This window comes from Callospermophilus lateralis, chromosome 7 (genome assembly GCF_048772815.1).
Source record: "Callospermophilus lateralis isolate mCalLat2 chromosome 7, mCalLat2.hap1, whole genome shotgun sequence".
NCBI classification, from domain to species: Eukaryota; Metazoa; Chordata; class Mammalia; order Rodentia; family Sciuridae; genus Callospermophilus; species Callospermophilus lateralis.
The window spans coordinates 9920349-9938163 of record NC_135311.1 but is presented as its reverse complement, the minus strand read 5'-3'; the positions used below and the strand labels follow the sequence as shown (position 1 = coordinate 9938163).

The 17815-nt window shown below is 37.2% G+C and overlaps 1 pseudogene; it reads left to right on the top strand.

Moving 5' to 3' along the window:
* The first annotated feature begins 1505 nt into the window (after positions 1-1505).
* Positions 1506-17404, top strand: LOC143403537 (T-cell surface glycoprotein CD1b-like; annotated as a pseudogene).
* Positions 17405-17815: the final 411 nt, after the last annotated feature.

Below are 17815 nucleotides of genomic sequence, written 5' to 3'. Positions count from 1 at the left end.
CATGCAAGTGAAACCACAGCACACGGAGTAAGCTGAATCTCGCTCGGGTGTTCTATCTTGGGTAAATGAAACACTTACCAAGTAAAAAAAATACTGTGTGAATGACAGCTGATGTTAACTCCACGCTGTTGTCTGTGTCTCTTATCTAAACAGTGGACTAGATTAGATTATATATTTAAGTCTGAGAATATCATTAAGAAATACATAGTCTGACATTTGGACAGTAGTTATGACTTTCTGATTAGGCAGTGGGAATTGTAGATGAAAGCTGTTTTTTTCCTACTGTTGTGAGCCTTTCATTTCTGGGAACAGAGAAAGCTCCATTACTTATTTTGCATAGTAAAATCAGTTAGCAGCAGACAAACCTTGATACTTGGAATTGGTTTCCACCCTGTTTCTCCAAGATGATGTGAATATATATGTGAATTTGTATTTTTTCCTCATTAGTGAAAATCTAAAAATTATCCTTAAACCAAGATGTTGGTTAGGATCTCTATTTTTCATTCAGTATATTTTAAGCATATTGACAAGACTTTCCAAAGGCATGCAAAGATAAGGTAGGAGTTAACACCTCAGAACAAACACCTAAGAAATATTGAGGGAAAATGTGGCAGGTTACTTCTACCTACAGTAATGACTTATATGGTGATAGGAACGTCCTAAATGTTGACAGAAGTTGTGAATTATTGCAAAAAGACAAGATCCTACTACTTATAGAATGTTACCCAAAAAAGCTATTTTTGACTTTAGCTCTTAGAGTTCTGCTTGTCTCATGAATATCTGTTACACTAAAGGTCAGGAGGGAACTAGGAGAAAGTAGTACAGTACCAAATGCTATTTTTACCCTCAAAAATTGTATGGTATTAGATAATTTTGTTTGAACTCTAAACTGCAGCATTTATCATGTTTGAATCTGGGATTTAGGAGGTGTTTAACATGTTTTGCCTTTAGGTAAGTGACTATCAACACAGACAGAGGAGCACACACACACATACACCCCCCCACACACAGTACCAGACTTGAGTATGAGATCGGGGACACCAGACACAGAGGACCAGTTAAGAAAAAGGAGACACTGAGAATATTGAGAAGGGTTCACAACAGTGGCAGAGAAGAGCGGGGAGGGGAAGGGAGGGGGTGAATTGAGGGGAGAAACCACTGAAAGAATCCTCACAGATTGGAATCTGAGCAATTATTTAGTACTACCCTCTTATTTAATAAGGTGGGCGTAAGGTTCAGGGAGGTAGGGAAATGGTGTTTCAAAATCTCACAGGGGCTCTTCTGAGGTCAGATGAAGGAAGTCGTCAGGGGGACCGGGGAGATGAGAGGTGGAGTAGGAGTCCCCAGATGAGTAGGAGGCACCTTTAATTCTCTGGTGCAGAGTTTGCCTGAGGAAGAGATTTGTCAGTTGGAAGAGAGGAAGTCACTACCAAGTGCTGAGAAACAGGGTTTCCAAAATGAGAGTTCAAACATCAGCCGAAAGCCAGAAGTCCTCCCTCAGTGAAATGCTGCTGCTGCTTGTATTAGCAGTTCTCTACCCAGGTGGGGGCAATCAGGGAGGTAAGCATGACTGTGGCATAAACTGCTGCAGAGGACCTGGTTGAAAGCAGGGTGCCTTGCCCAGGTGCACGTGTACTCTGAGGTCCTGCCCCCTCCTGACTCCGGCCCTCTTCCACCTGCTGCAGGTGGGGCTGCCGCCTGAGGCCCTGGGGGCTCTCAAATGTGCCAAAGCGTTATGTTTCTGCAGACCCTGGGATTTTGTTTGCTGCATGATTTCTCTTTCCCTCCTGCCTCTCCCTTTCTCTTCACTCTCTTTCCTTCCTTTCTTCACAGCCTCCCAGGAGCCAACCTCATTCCACCTCATCCAAATCTCATCCTTTGTCAACAGCACCTGGATACAATATCACGGCTCAGGCTGGTTGGATGGCCTGCAGATTCATGGTTGGAATAGTGTCGCAGACACTGCCATATTCCTGAAGCCCTGGTCGAAGGGCAATTTCAGTGATGTGGAGATATCTGATTTGGTGGAGCTATTCCGGGTCTATACCTTTGCATTCATTCGAGAAATGCGGGCCCACGTCCGTGAGTTCCAGTTGGAATGTAAGTCCCATCCTCAGACCTGGCGGCTTCTCCGTTACTAGTTTTCTCTTGGTTGAGGGAAATGCTCTCTCTGGCCCTTTCTTCTTTTCCCTTCTTTGCCCAGTTATGAGCACACTCTTCTATAGAGCAGGCTCCCTCCACACCTCCACAAAGTGTCCCCAACTCTGGCTGCTTCTGCATTTGTGATAGTTGAAGGCAGTTGCTTTGTGACCAGTCCCTGGTTTATTTCCCATGAAACTGGATCCTTACTTTGCTACTGGCTGCTTGAGTGACCTAAAGTGTGGCTCTTCTTTTTATCCATCCCTTCGACCTTCGGTCCACATGACCCTCTGCTTCTCTCTAGAATGCTATTTTGGGGATTGCATGGTATTCTTCCTTGTCCTCTGCCTCTCCTGTGCCCTCTTACCCACCACACATTCTACCACGCTCTTGATCCATTTACGACAAGCAACCCTCTCTCCATGGCTCCACTTTCTGAAAGTGTCTGAATGGTGTAAGGACTTTGGTTCATTATCTAGGATTCCAGGCTTCTATCCTCACCCAAATCCAAAATCCTTGGTCCTTCCTCCCCATTATCTCTTTATTGCTTGTTTGTAACTTTCATCTGTTTTCCTTCTGCACAGACCCCTTTGAGATCCAGGGCATAGCAGGCTGTGAGCTGCACTCCGGGGGAGCCATCCTGAGCTTCTTAAGGGGGGCTTTAGGAGGCCTGGATTTTGTGAGCTTCAGGAATTCTTCGTGTGTGCCTGCTCCAGAAGGGGGCAGCAGGGCACAGCTCGTATGCACCCTGCTCAGACCTTAGGGAGACATCTTCCACATTGTGAAGAAGCTGCTGTATGAAACCTGCCCCCGGTTTCTCCTGGGTGTTCTCGAGGTGGGGAAGGCAGATCTGCAGAGGCAAGGTTAGTGCCGCTCTGTTTCACTTTCCACCACCTCTCCTAGGCCCGAACTCGTGAGTCTCTCAGTCCCTCTGCTATGGGTTAGTGTCATAACGTGACACCGTCTGTACCCCTTTCTGTACCAGTGAAGCCCGAGGCCTGGCTGTCCAGTGGCCCCAGTCCTGGGCCTGGCCGTCTGCTGCTGGTGTGCCATGTGTCTGGCTTCTACCCAAAGCCCGTGTGGGTGATGTGGATGCGAGGTGGGCAGGAGCAGCTGGGCACTCAGAGAGGTGACATCCTGCCCAATGCTGATGGCACGTGGTATCTCCGAGCAACCCTGGACGTGGCAGCTGGGGAGGCGGCTGGCCTGGCCTGCAGGGTGAAGCACAGCAGCCTAGGAGGGCAGGACCTCGTCCTCCACTGGGGTGGTAAGAGTGGGACCCAGGCTGGAGATGGGGGGAGGGGGTCTGCTATAGCACAGAGGGACTGGAGAAGGGTGGTGTGATGGAGAAGGATGGTGTGATGGGGAGGGAGAGGAGGAAAGAGAAAAAGGGAAAGAGGAAAAGAAAGGGAGGAAGAGAAAGAGAATGAAGCACACAGTAGCTGGCTAAGGAAAACCAGGGGTGCGGGGATGAGAGGTGAAGTACCATCTCATGTCCTCTCCCAATCGGCAGGAGGCTCGGTCTCCATTGCTGTGATCATTTGGACGGTGATGGTGCTCTGTCTGGTCATTTCACTGGGCCTTGCCCTGTGGTTTTGGTGGCATCGGTAAGTTTAAGTGTTCTTTCCCCTGCACCCTCTCACTCCTCCCACCATTCCATCTGTCTAGAGCACACTTGTCTCTGTCTTTCCACCAGAACTCCCCTCTTAACCCTCATCTTCTGTGTGGAGCTATTATTATTATTATTTAATGTGGTAAAATCCACATAACGTCGAATGTACCATCTTTACCATTTTTTAAGTCCACTCGCGCCCTTGCCAGCATCCAACTCCAGGATCTTTCCTTTTACAAAATGGAAACTCACTTCTCCTAAAAACAACATCAACAAAGAACAAAAACCTGCTATTCCTTCCCTTCCCAAGGCCCTGCTAGTGACCGCTGCACCTTCCGTCTCTGCGAGTTTGTGTTTTCTCTGTGCCTGGGATACACAGAATCATGGAATATTTGTCTCTTTGCCGCTGGCCTGTTTGACTTAGCAGCGTGTCCTCAAGTTCCATCTGTGTCATAGAAGGTGCCAGAGTTTCCTTCCTTCTTAAGGCCCAATAATATCTCATTGCATGTATCATAACCCACATTTTGTTTATCCATTTATTTATAGTTGGGCTGTTTCCACATTTTTGTCATTGTGACTAACAATATGACAATAGTTGTCATTTTGAATGATGAATGTGGCCATACACATAACTCGTGTAGAGCTGATTTTTGGTCATTCTTTTGACAGGTCTTATCAGGAAATCTGTCAACCCTCGTCATGTCTTCTCTCCCATTTAGAATAAGTACCAAGAAGTCCAGAAACTTCAGATATTAGCCCAGCTGACAATCAATCTCGTGATATTGCATCCAGTGATCATGGATTTTGATCAAATAATAGTCCTCGTAGTTTCAAAAAATAATCACAATTAAAAATAGTCAAAAACTGTTGATTATAAGATGGTATCGATCGTAGATTTCATCACTTAGGTATCTATTTACACTTCTTATGATTGTGTAAGTTTGGTACATTGTGTTTTCCAAGTGTTTTGTTGTACGAGTTATTCAATGTGCCTAATTTATTGCTAACAGCTTCTTCATCTCTTTCTATTATTACTGTATTAATAATTATTTTCCCTTCCCTCTGGTATGGAAAATTTGTTCTCATTCTCTATGTTTTTATTTTTGTGTGTGTGTGGTTCTGGGGATTGAATTACTCAGGGCCTTGTGCATGCTGGGCAAACACCCACCACTGAGTCACACTCCCAGTGAACTTTAACTCTTGTTCTCTTTTTTTTTTTTCTCTTATCCTGACAAGGGTGCATCGACACATAAAGTTTTCAAAAGAACTAACTTTTGGTTTTGTTGGTTGTTTCTCTGATCTTATCATTTCCTTTGTTATCTTCTTCCTCCTACTTTCCTTGAGTTTAATTTGCTTTTGTATTTTTTTTCCTAATTTTTTGATGCAGTTGCTTAAGTAACTTATTTTCAGCCATTAGTTTCCCATATGTGCTTTAATGCTAAAAACTTCCTTGAAGCAGGGCACTAGTGCAAATCAGAAAGTCTGACGTACTGGGTTGCCTTTGTCAGCTTGATGTTTCCTATAACGTCTGCTTTTTGACACATTAGGTATTCAGAATTTGTATTTCAGAATTTCTAGACATGGAGGAATTTTCTGGTTGCATTTTAAATCACTGATTTTTAATTTAATTGTGCCAGGGAAACATTTTGTACACTTTTAGCTATCTGAAATGCATGTTGCTTCACAAACAGAGTTTGACAATGAATGTCCCATGTTTACTTTAAAAGAATGTATGCTTTTCGGTTTTAAGAGTTTTGAATTCCAAATGTTTCATTAGGTCATGTTTATTAAAAATGTTTAAATCTTATTTATACTTTGTTGTTCATAGAAGTCTATTAAAAATTCTGCACCAAAATTGTGGATTTTAATACACCTCTTTCTGCACCATAGTTTTGTTTTATAACTTAGAGAATGCATCATCACATGCATACATGTTTAGAAATGTTCTATCTTCCTTGTGATGCACTTATTGATTGAACTTGAATAATGCTTACTTGCCAATATAGTGATTATCTAAAATAAGTGCATCCATACAGGTTTCTAGTGTTTTTGAAGTATATCTTTTTCCATCTCTTTAATTTGTAAATCTCTGTTTTTGTCACTTGTAAGCATAATATAGGTATGTTGCTTTCTATTCACTTTGACAATTAATGAAATTAATTGACATTAAGGAAATTACTGATATATTTGGTTTTAAATCTACCATCTACTCTATATGGATGTGGTGTTGCACACATGTAGTGCCAGTGACTAAGGAGGCTGAGCAACTTAGTGAGAACTTGTCTCAAAAAATCAATCAATTAATAAGCAAATTAAAAGGGCTGGGAATGTGGGTAAGTAGTTAAGCACCTTTGGGTTCAATATCCAGTAAAATAAATAGATAAATAAGTAGATAGATAGATTAATTAATTAATTAACTAATTAACTTTCCACCTACTGTTTTGCTATTTTATCCTTCTTTTTCTGACCCTTTTCTGCCTATTTCAGATTAAGTATTTCTCACTACAGCATTTTCTCATTTCTTAACTTGTTGATTTCATGATCTTTTAGCATTTTAATTGGCCACCTTAGAAACTCTTACACAATCCTACATGTTTAGATTTAATAGAAATTGATATTTTAGTGCTAACTAAGTTAGCACTAAAGGAGGAGCTAACTCAATGACAGAACACTTTAATTCCATTTATCCTTCTTCTGACTATGTCTTATGGTTGTTAGATATTTGAATTGTTTTTCTATGTTAATTTAAAAATCTAAATAGAATTTAAATGCAGCAAAGAATAAGTATTTAATTTTTATTTATTTGTCCTTTCAATTGTTCAGCCTTACAGGGTTAGTGACTAGCAATGCTTGCTGCTTTTCATCAGATCAGGAAGTGAAACTATTCAAATTTGGATTTTTAATCACTTATTAGGGCAACTTTATTTATTTATTTATTTATTTATTTTTCTACTGATGATTCATCTTAGTCCTAGGGCCTAGGGATTGAGGATGTAAGGCTTTAGGGTTGCAACCTCATACTGAATGTATTGACCACTGTGTGTCTTCTATGGAGGCTCCAGCTTCTAGTTATTTTCTCCTGGGTCCCATGGCTCTGCAGAAAGTTCTGCTCAGTCTCATCTGTGCTTTTGGAATTCCCAGATACCTGTAGATGAAGGAATGTGGCTCCGGATGCCAGGAACTTCCTTCCTTTCTTGAATCATGGACCTCTAATCCTTCACTGTCTTGATGACCCTCAGATATTTCAAAATAAATGATATTTTTCAAAATCTATCTTTACTAGTTATACTCAGTAAAAAAGTTTTCCCTAAATGATATTATTCACCATGACCAAATGTGAAATTTTAACTGGTATTGTAAGTCAATAACATGGTGCTTAAAAGCATCCCTGGGTTTAATCCCCAGTAAAAAAAAATAGATTAAATAAACAAGAAAGAAAACTACAAATATGTGAGGTGATGAATAAATTATGAATATTTTAATTTTTTATTTTTAAAACTATTTTTTAGTTGTAGATGGACGCAATACCTTTATTTATTTATTTATTTTTATAAATAAATAGATTTTTATGTGGTGCTGAGTATCAAACCCAGTGCCTCACATGTGCTAGTAAGTGCTCCACCACTGAGCTATAACCCCAGCCCATCAATATATTAATTAATCTAATTTTTAAATGCCACAATGCATTCATGTATTGAGATGATTCATTGTACTCCATAATTAATACAACTATTATTAAGTCAAACAAAACATTTTTAAAATTTTGTGGATTTCTTCCCCCCCAAAGCCAAAATTTATTAGGATCAAGACCTGAAAAGTTTAAAGATCTAGTAATCTAAGGAACAGATGAAAGTGATCAGCACCTTCAGGTATATCACACATTACAAGGTTGGCATCAGTGTTTCCTGGAGTTGCTGAGCTCCTCTGTGATGATGATCTTGGTAGTAGCAGTTCAGGTGATACTAGCAGCTCATGATTGTCAAATGTTTCTTCTCTGATCTTCACCGAATTCCCCATTTAATTTTCACAATGGTTCTTTGTGAAGTTTTCATTTCACAGACATGGATAGCAAAAAAAATCCTGGAATTGGTCTTCCCGCTCTAGTTACATCCATATAGAGAAAAACAATTTAGTTAAGGCTATTGTTTCAATTCCTATAGAAAGTTTCTCACACAGTGTTATAACAGGGATAGAGATGACTGTAGAGCTGAATTCAGGCCGAGGCTTGGGGAATCAGTGTGCACGGGAAAATTAGGGAAATGGATAAACAGAGACAGAGAAGTAAGTCACTGATATGGTCAGGCGAAAAGGTGACCTACAGATGGTATAATACCCAGGAAAAACCCAAAGTAGAAAATAAATACGTATTTGTCCTCCCAGATATAAATAAATTGTGAATATATTAAAAACAAGAAAACAGAACTACATCTTTGTTACAGAAATCTAACCCAAGACATGAAGTTTAATGTGGGCTGGCCTTTGTGCAAAGGTAAAAATAAATTTACAGTGGAAAAAGCTGGAATACAGAACCTTCACCAAGGGATCACGTTTAATACCATCAGTGGTAAGTCTTGTGGGTGTGACGGGATTTTGAGATGATGGATGGGAGGGTTTTCATATGGTACTCTCCCTTCCAATCCACACCTCAAACCAATCATGAAAGAAACATCCGACTAACCTGAAAAGATGGACATTTTACAACATCTGGCCAATACTGTTTGCAATTATCAAGTTCATGAAAACCAAAGAGGAGAAACTCTTACAGATCAGAGAAGACTAAAGAGAAATAACTAAATGCATATTCATATCTTAGATGAAAACTTTGAGCAAATGCTAATGATAATGTTTTAGTTTTAACAAATCTACCCGTAATATAAGATGCAATCTTAGGGTAAACTAGGCGAGAGGTATATGACAACTTTCTATATTCTCTTTATGCCATTTCTTGAATTCTAAAATTAAAAGAAATTAAAATATAGTAAAGTCTAAGACAAAAGGAGTGGTGAGGGAGAAGAGAGAAGAGAGATACAGAGACAGAGAGATCTCAGGCCAGAAGTTTCTAAACTATATTAACTGATAATGTGACTAACACATTACCTGCCAGATGAAGCAATAATTAATCTAAAGAAATTTATTCTAAGATATAAATTCAGATCATTGTAAATAAAAAGCCTTTGAGTGGGAGAAGTAGAAAGAAAAGTTTACATTACAAAGAGAGGAACATTATGTTCAATTAACCAGATACGAGAAGTTTAAAATTTGAAATTCAGTAGTAAATCTGTTTCTGAAATATTTCACACTGGGCAGCTTCATGGACTCCTCCAGGTGGGTCACCTGTCTTGGCTGGAGTTGACTGGAGTAGTGGCACTCCATGGTAATGAGAAGCCAGCTTTAGGTGATGGCAACTGCGCCCCCTAGTGTACTTCACTGATAGTGCAAGGAATCAAGGAACAATAATCTTTAGTCATTGAATATAGAATATCACAGTGTGGGTAGTGTGGATGGAAAAGAATAGGACTTTGTGATGGATCCTTCAGAGTCCTCAAATGAAGCACTGCTGTCACCGTGCAGGTGTATTGGGTTTCCTCTTGAGCTGAGCAGTGTCTGTCTTGAGGATTCAGAAACAAGGGGAAGGCCTGGCTGGTTTAATATATATGCTGGGTGCGTATGTACCTAGAAAGCCAGGACAATGTGGATAAAAATTCAAAAGATACCATTTTGAGCTTAAATATTGAAAATGCATTTTCCCAAATTTAGATCAGTTTAATTAATTCAATTCAATTCAATTCTGTACTGATCATCACAGAACAGTTCAATCATGTTAGTAGATCTATGAGACAGCACTACTATAATATATGGTAACATAACTTAACGCTTATTTCCTGTGGAACAAAAATGTAACAGATATAGGAAGAATTGCAGGGATTTCCATTTGGAATTTTAGCTCCAAGGGCCTCAGAGCTCCTTTGGATCATGTGGACCCTGATTATGTCAATAGCCTTGACTCTAACTATATATTTCAATTGATGATGTAAGATGTGGAGATAAGGACAGAGGGACTTGCACATGGATTTTGAAGAAATGGAAGTTCATGGACTCATTAGTAAAATCATGAAAAAAATTGGAAGTAATTATATAAGGCTTTTGAGAATCTGAAGGTGATATAACAAGAGGTCAGGGAAATTACCCAAGTATTGTGGATTAATACTGACAAAGAGACATTTTTTTAATAACACTTCACTGTGCTGATCAGGGACATTATTTCATAATTCAAATGTGTGGAATTGCTATCTAAGGGAACATTTCCTATGGAACATAAAAAAGAGAAGGCCATTGACCTATAGGATTAAATTAAAAAAAAACCCTTGAATATGTAAAGCCTCTAGAAATTAATCACAGAAAGGATATTGAGTGTAGACAGAAGTTGGAAGGTTGAAGAAATGCCGAGACTAAAATAGAGCTTCTGAAGAGGTCCAATTGTGTGAGCACATAACACTGTCCAGGCACTTACCCTCTACATCTTTATCTTAAACTCTTTTCTTTCCCTTTTGTGCTGGACATTGACCCCAGGGAAGCTCTACCACTGAGCCACTGAGCTAAATTTCCCGCCTTTATGGTTTTGTTTTTTTTTTTTTTGAAACAGTCTTGCTAAGTTTCCCTGGCTGGCCTCGAACACGTCATCTTCCTGCCTCAGCCTCCTGTGTCCCTGGGATTAAGGTGTGTACCACTGCTTCTGGATTTTTTTTTTTTTTTGGTAACCTTAATGAAAAAATAAAAATAGATGTTAAAAAGAAAAGACAGGACTTTATTTAAAAAATCTTTGACAATTGAAGATTTATAGGTTGATGTTATTTGATATCTTCTGTTGTTAACATTTTGTAGTTTTGTTAAATGTATTCTAATGTCATAATTATACTCCTTTTGATGGAAATACAGGTTGTCAACAGATGATTATAGCACATTTTCAACAGTAGCTGGTAAAAGATCTTTTCTCTAAGTTTTTTTTTCTTCTTAGTTGTTGATGGACACAATATCTTTATTTTTACTTATATGGTGCTGAGGATCAAACTCAGGGGCTCCCGCATGCGAGGCAAGTGCTCTACCACTGAGCTACAACCCCAGCCTTTCTCTAAGTTTTATTCTGGTAGTTTTGCTGTTTTAGTTTTACCATTTAAGTCTTCAGTCAATTTTGAATTAACATTCATATCTAGTTTGAGATAAGAGTCTAATTTATTTCTTTTGCATATAGATGTGCAGTATTCTCATTACCATTTGTTGAGATGACTCTTTTTTTCTAGTGCAAATTCTTAGCATGCTTGTGAAAAGTCAGCTCACCAAGAATGTGTGGACTCATTTTTGGTCTTTTACATTAAATCTGTAGATCACTTAGGAACGTATGGACATTTTAACAATATTGATTCTTCCAATTCATGGACGTGGGATGCTGTTTTATTTATCTGTATGTCAATTGTTTTCATGAATATTTTATAATTTTTAGTCTTCCCTTCTTTTGTTAAGTTTAACAAAACTTAAACTAGGTTTGTTCCTTTTGTTGCTGCTATAAATGGGCTTGTTCTTTACATTTCCCATTCGGAAAATTCAGTATTTATATATAGAAACACTACTGATTTTTGTATGTTGATTTTGTATCCTGCATCCTTACTGAATTTGTATATTTAATGAGATATCATCTTTGCCTATTAGAATGGCTACTATCACTCTGGCATGGTGGTGCACCCCCATAATCCTAGTTACTCAGGAGCCTGAGGCAGGAGGATCACAAGTTGAAGGCCAGTTTTAACTTAGTAAGATCTTGTTTCAAATACAGAATTAAAAAAAAATGGGGTGGGGATGTAGCTCAGTGGCATCACACCCATGGGCTTAATACTTAGTACTGGAAAATAAAAGCTATTGTCAAGAAGGCAAAAAGATAAAAAAGATGCTGATGATGTGGGGAAGAGGGAAACCCTACATGCTGTTGTTAAGAATGGAAATTGGTACAACTGTTATGGAAAACAGTATGACGTTTTCTCAAAGTAGTAAAAATAGAAGTGTCTCATGCTCTAGCAGGTTCACTTCTGAATTTATATCCAAAGGGAATAAAATCACTGTCTAAAGTCATATCAGCACTATGATGCTCATTGTTGGATTATTCAAAATAGCCAGAATAAAAAGTAGTTTTAACGTCCAATAACGGATAAACAAAGAAAATGTGGGATATATAAATACATAATTCACCTATATAGAATGGAATATTTTTTTACCCTTAAGAAAGAAGAAAATTGTGCCATTTGTAGGAACTCAGATGAACCTCGAGGACTATTAAGCAAAATGAAACAATCAAGAAACAGGAAAATACTGCGTGATCCCACTTATATGTGGAGTCTAAAATGTCCAATTCAAAAAACATGGTGGTTTCCAGGGATTGGGGGAAGGTGGAAATGCAGAAATGTTGGTTAAAATTTAGGTTTCTGTTATGTAAGATAAGTTCTGGGTATCTAATATTTGGCATAATTAACAATACAATATTGTGTATTTAAACTTTGCTAATAGAGCAAATTTTAAATGTTCTCATCTTTAAAAAGAAAAGAAAAAATGATAAGTAACTGTTAGGTGATGAAAATGTTAATTATTTTGTTTGTGGTGATCATTTCATTAAAGTATACATACAACAAAACATTATGCTGTATATGTTAATTATATTTGATTTTATTTGCCAAATGTATCTCAGTAAAGCTGAAAAGGAAAAAATACACATGAATAAATATTAAAGGAATGTAAACAGACACAAACCAGAAAAGAAGTAATTAAGAAATGTTTATCTTTCATCGAAATAAGACAAAAGAGGGAAAAAAAAAGCTTAGTTGAGCACTATGAAAAAGTATCAGAAGGAACATTCCTTTACATTGTTACAAATGTACTAGAGTGTACTATTTTAAGTCATTTGTAAGTGACTTTTCTTCCATTATTTCCTTACTTAGGAAGAGTGATCTGTCCAAAGCCACATCTTGTAGTTCTAGAGAATTTTCCAGTTTGGAGAACACAGGGGATCTGTGAACGAGACTCTGAGGACCCAAAGAATAGGTAGGAGGCGGAATTTTGTTTTGAAAGTGTTCTGTGCCTCACCAACACTGTTAGTCAAAAATGTGGGTAGACAATGATGCAATTTAGCCAAACAAGGAAGAAATAATTATACCATGGAACGTTCCAAACGTGAAAATTAATGTTACATATATTTTTTTTTCCTTTTGGAATTTATCTTCTGCATGATTTTAGTTAAGAATAAGTCTCACTAATGATTTTGTTAATTACTCTTGGTTTGTTAGCAGAGATTATTTCTTTCTACTTAGTTTTTGGCAGAAAGGTGTGGATTCTGTAACCTCAAAATTGAAAACAAGGAAGTGGTGGTTATTAGGGTATCTGGCACATGAGAGACACATCTCTGAGTTCAAGCAAAGGTTTATTGATAGAGATGATCTGTCAGGCTACCCTTCTGCAAGATGCAGCAGCCTGCTGGGAAAACAAAAACAAAAAAAACTCCTTAAGTATATAGTCAAGTACAATGGAGTAGTTGAAAAGGAACCTGTCTGGTCCTGTGATTGTTACTTGATGTCTTTGCTGTGGTTTCTGTAGTAGGGACTCTTTCCGGGTGGGCCTAATGGGAAAGATATGCCTGGGTGGGCAGGTGCTGATTTTCAAAATGGAGTTACTTTGGCAGAGGGAACTAACAGTTATTGTCTTCACCCATAGGATAGTACAATTTCTGGTGGAATAATGAAATTGTTTTCTCCTGTAGTTTTTGGTTTTATTTTATTTTGTAAGTCTAATTTTTTTTCTAATCACTATAGTTATTTGTAGCATTAATGTCTGGTTTATGTCCTTTCAATATATTCACTATATTGTGTTTTTTGTAGATTGGTGTATATATATTCTCTTGAATATCTAGTCATGTCTACAGATGATAATGATATTATACAACCAAGGTAGAGTTGCACAGCAGTTTGAAACTAAAATAATTTGTAGAAAATCAGAAAGTTTGCAAATTAACAACCTGGACATTCAACTCAAAAAAGTAAAAGAAACATGGAGTAAATTAAAAGCTGTAGAAGAAAGAAAACAAGTATGAATGCAGTATTACCTGAGTGGATATTAAAGTTAATTATATAACAGAAGTTATCAAATAAGTCATAATTGTATTTATTTAATTTGGGTTTTTCTAGATATACACGACAGTAAAGTATATTTTCACGTATTATACACACATGGAATAAGTATAGCTTGTTCCAATTATGATTCCATTGTAACATGGAGTTACGTTGGTGTTTATTCATAATACAAGATTAGGAAACATATGCCTGATCATCCTACTGTCCTTTTTATTCCCATTCTTGCTCCCTTCCCTTCATTCCCCTTTGTCTAGTCCAATGAACTTCTAATCTTCCCCACCTTGTTGTGGGTTAACTTCCACATATCAGAGAGAACATTCTATCTTTGGATTTGGGGGACTGGCTTATTTCACTTAGCATGATATTCTCCAGTTCCATCCATTCACCAGCAAAGGCCATAATTTCATTACCAAAAAAATTATTCTACAATAAAATAAATTTTATTTTTAAAAAGTTAATAAAATATGAAAGTAAACTCTAGGAGGATGGATAAAGGTAATATTCAGGGAAGCCAGGGTCCACTTTCCATCGCTCAAAGCTAGGGGGCGCTCAGCTCTTATGTGGCAGCGCCCAATAATGTTCATACATTGAGATTTAAAAGGTGGCTTTTAATGGATGTAGTAATTAGTAATTCATGAAAGACTTTGTACAACTTTATGTTGGTTATTTGAAATCAAAATGAGATGAAAATTTTTGTTAAAAATGAAAAACAATGAAAATGAGACCCAAAGGAGGAAAGAACCCTAAATATACCAGCTAACAAAGAGTTGGTTCTGTAGTCAATATTATAACTATTCAGAAGGTCCTAGGTTCTTCTGTGACAGTTTCAAAGAGGTGAATGCTATAACTGAAGTCATCTTACAAGGAAAGAATCCATCTCGCTCCCAAAGTCAACAACCTGTCAAAACTACTGGAAGATAAGTAAAGCACAAAAATAAAGACAAAGCAAACAAATAAACCTGACACCCAATAGCTATTATCCAGTTCCACTTAGGAATTTATGTACATTAAATATCATATACTTCTGGTAGAAACCAGAAGCGCAAGAATAATTGAACATTAGAAAGATCCATTAATATAGTTGCCTATATAAAGAATTTAAAGAGAAAAAAATAAAACATCTGATTATTTTCCTATGTGGCTTATAAAGTCCTCAATAAAAATAACATATTGATGAAGAAAATTACTTTAATTCTCTGGAATAAAAGGGAGATTCCTTATATATCTTTAACCTAAGTTATGGTAAATATTCTTAATTATAAAAAAGGAAGATTTAACATTAAAATTAGGAACAGAACAAGAGTGTTATTATTAGTCAGTAAATAATAATAAAGGGCATAAAGAAAGGAGAAATCATCATTATTTGAAGATGATATGATTTATTTATACAACAAATTAAACCGTGGAAACTTGAAAGAATTTAGCCTTCTAGGTGGACAGAAAAGATTGAATAATAAATAAATGTAGGAATGCTATTGGGCAGAATTTCCCATTGAGCCTTATTTACTGAAAATTATATCCAGCAGTAAAACAAATTAAAGAAACACAAAGAAGAAAATCAAGATCCTTTATTAGCATAAAATCAAATATTAATACAATTAGCATATAAAATGAAAGTTAAGTTATGATGAGTTATTTATAATATATATATAGATGTAAAATGAACGCAAGAATCAAATTTTTGTTAATTAGTTCCTTTTATTTATTTTAAAGTTATTACTATTATTAATGCAGAGCATGTTTTCTATTTATTTAGATCTCTAATTTATCTTTTGTAATTTTCAACATACACATCTTACTTTTCTTTCATTGAATTTCTTATGTATTTTATTATTAGTAAAGCTTATGTGAATTAAATCAGTTCCCCAATTTCATTTTTGGAGGATGTATTGTTATTTGATAGAAATATAATTAATTTGGGCATATTTATCCTATACCCTGGTAGAAAGTTACTGGAACATTTCACTCAAAAATTTCCATATAATTTCTGTGTTTTATAGCCCAAAAAGTTACACAAAGGGGGGGGGGGGTTACAGATAACCAAACTCTAAGGAGCATAACACAAGTTTACATTTTTGATGGCCCTGACATCAAAATTTAGGAAGGTTGTTAGAGTCTCAGAGAGGGTTGTTATCTGGCCAGGGAAGGCCAGGATTCATGAGGCATCACTAAGTATTAGGAAAGGGTTATTATCTGGTCAGGGAAACTGGGCATGGGTGAGTTCAAGGCCCAGCAGGCATTCCAATCAGCTTTACAACATCAACTTATGGCCAGGCTATACAGACATCCTAATATTTTTACAAAATATTTTTACAAAAATATTATTATTTTTTTTAGAGAATTAGGCTAGCTATATCAATTGTATAAAAAGAAAAAACAGCAGCTACACAAACAACACCAATATATCATATGATGTAAAAATATTGACAGAAGAGGCCTAGAAGGCACAAGTTCTGTGGGACTTTCCACATGCAGGAAGCTATATTCACTTGATAGGAGAGTGTAAAATTCAACTTTGGTTATGCATAACATCGACTCACTTCTATGGTTTTCACTCTGAACTCTTTTCTGTATCCAAATCTGCTGTCTTGCTCTTCTCTGTAACTGCCACACTGACGCAGAGTCAACTCAGTGTCCAAATACTATAAAAATTATTTTTTAAACACATGGTGCTGTCCCTGAAATCACACACTTTGCAGGCTGTTTTGCCTTTTCTTCCCAGCTCCCTCAGCTCCACTCCCTCTTCCTCCTGTGAGGCATGGTCTTCGTAAATCACTGGCACATGGATGCTTTTCTAACACCTATCTTTCAGAACAAGCGTAAGTCAATGTGTAAGTCTTTTCTTCAGTCAACCTTTAACTTATATACAAATTAAAAATTAAAAAAAAATTAAAACTGACAGAAGCACTGATTACAAACCCTAGAGTGCAATGTGGATGATAGGTGGGAAACAAACTGTTCTCAGGACAGTTTTCTTTTCTTCACATCTGCAGAGTTATGTGCAGGACTCTGTATGTGGCACTTGTGGACTCATTGAAGGGGACAGTAACTAGAAGGCTTTAGATGACACTGTAAAGGGACTTCATTGTAATAACTGTGGTACGCAACCACTTTTATGCATTCATTGAGTGTAACCTGCCTCAGTGCTTGGGCCTCACTGGAAACTGTGAACACAGAGATGGGTCGAACATAATCTTAGCTTATACAGAACCGTTAGTCTTGTGAACAGCAAGTGGAAGAATTGATAGTGGACTCATTGGTGAGTGTAGCCAGTGCTGTATCAAAAAAATGTTGGTAGTCAGGTTGATCCCCCTACTGGTTGTTTCCAACAGGTCCCAGCATAATGATGGATGACTTCTCAGACCAACACCTGCTCTCCACTTTGGCTCATAGAAATCCATATTCTCAAGATCTGAAGATGATTTTGATGACATCAATAGATACTGAGTATGTTCTGGCCAGCTGGAGAAAGAGGCAGGATAAGTAAGACACATAAGTTCTTCCTTGCGAAGATTATCGTGATGTTTTCTCTAGACCTCAGCATTTTCCATCCACTTCAAAACAAACTAATATTGTCATTCCTTAAAGTTCAACTCTTGTTTTTACTCAAACTTCATTTCAAATGCAGGTAAGTAATTGAAGTAATTTTCAGGTTTGCAGTCCAAATGGAGGAAGGTGTGGCTAAAAGCCTGGCTTTCTGACATTCAAGTGGATGAGAGTCGATGACTCTTGTGTTTATAGAAGCAGATTAAACTAACTCCCATGCTTTGCTCCTCAGTTTACCCTGTGATGTGTATAAAATGTAAAATCTCCATGTATATAGAGAACTTACATTATAAGTGAGTTAAACCAAATGAATGCATTTGCTGAGCTTGGACAGGTAAAGCACTGGGCTCAT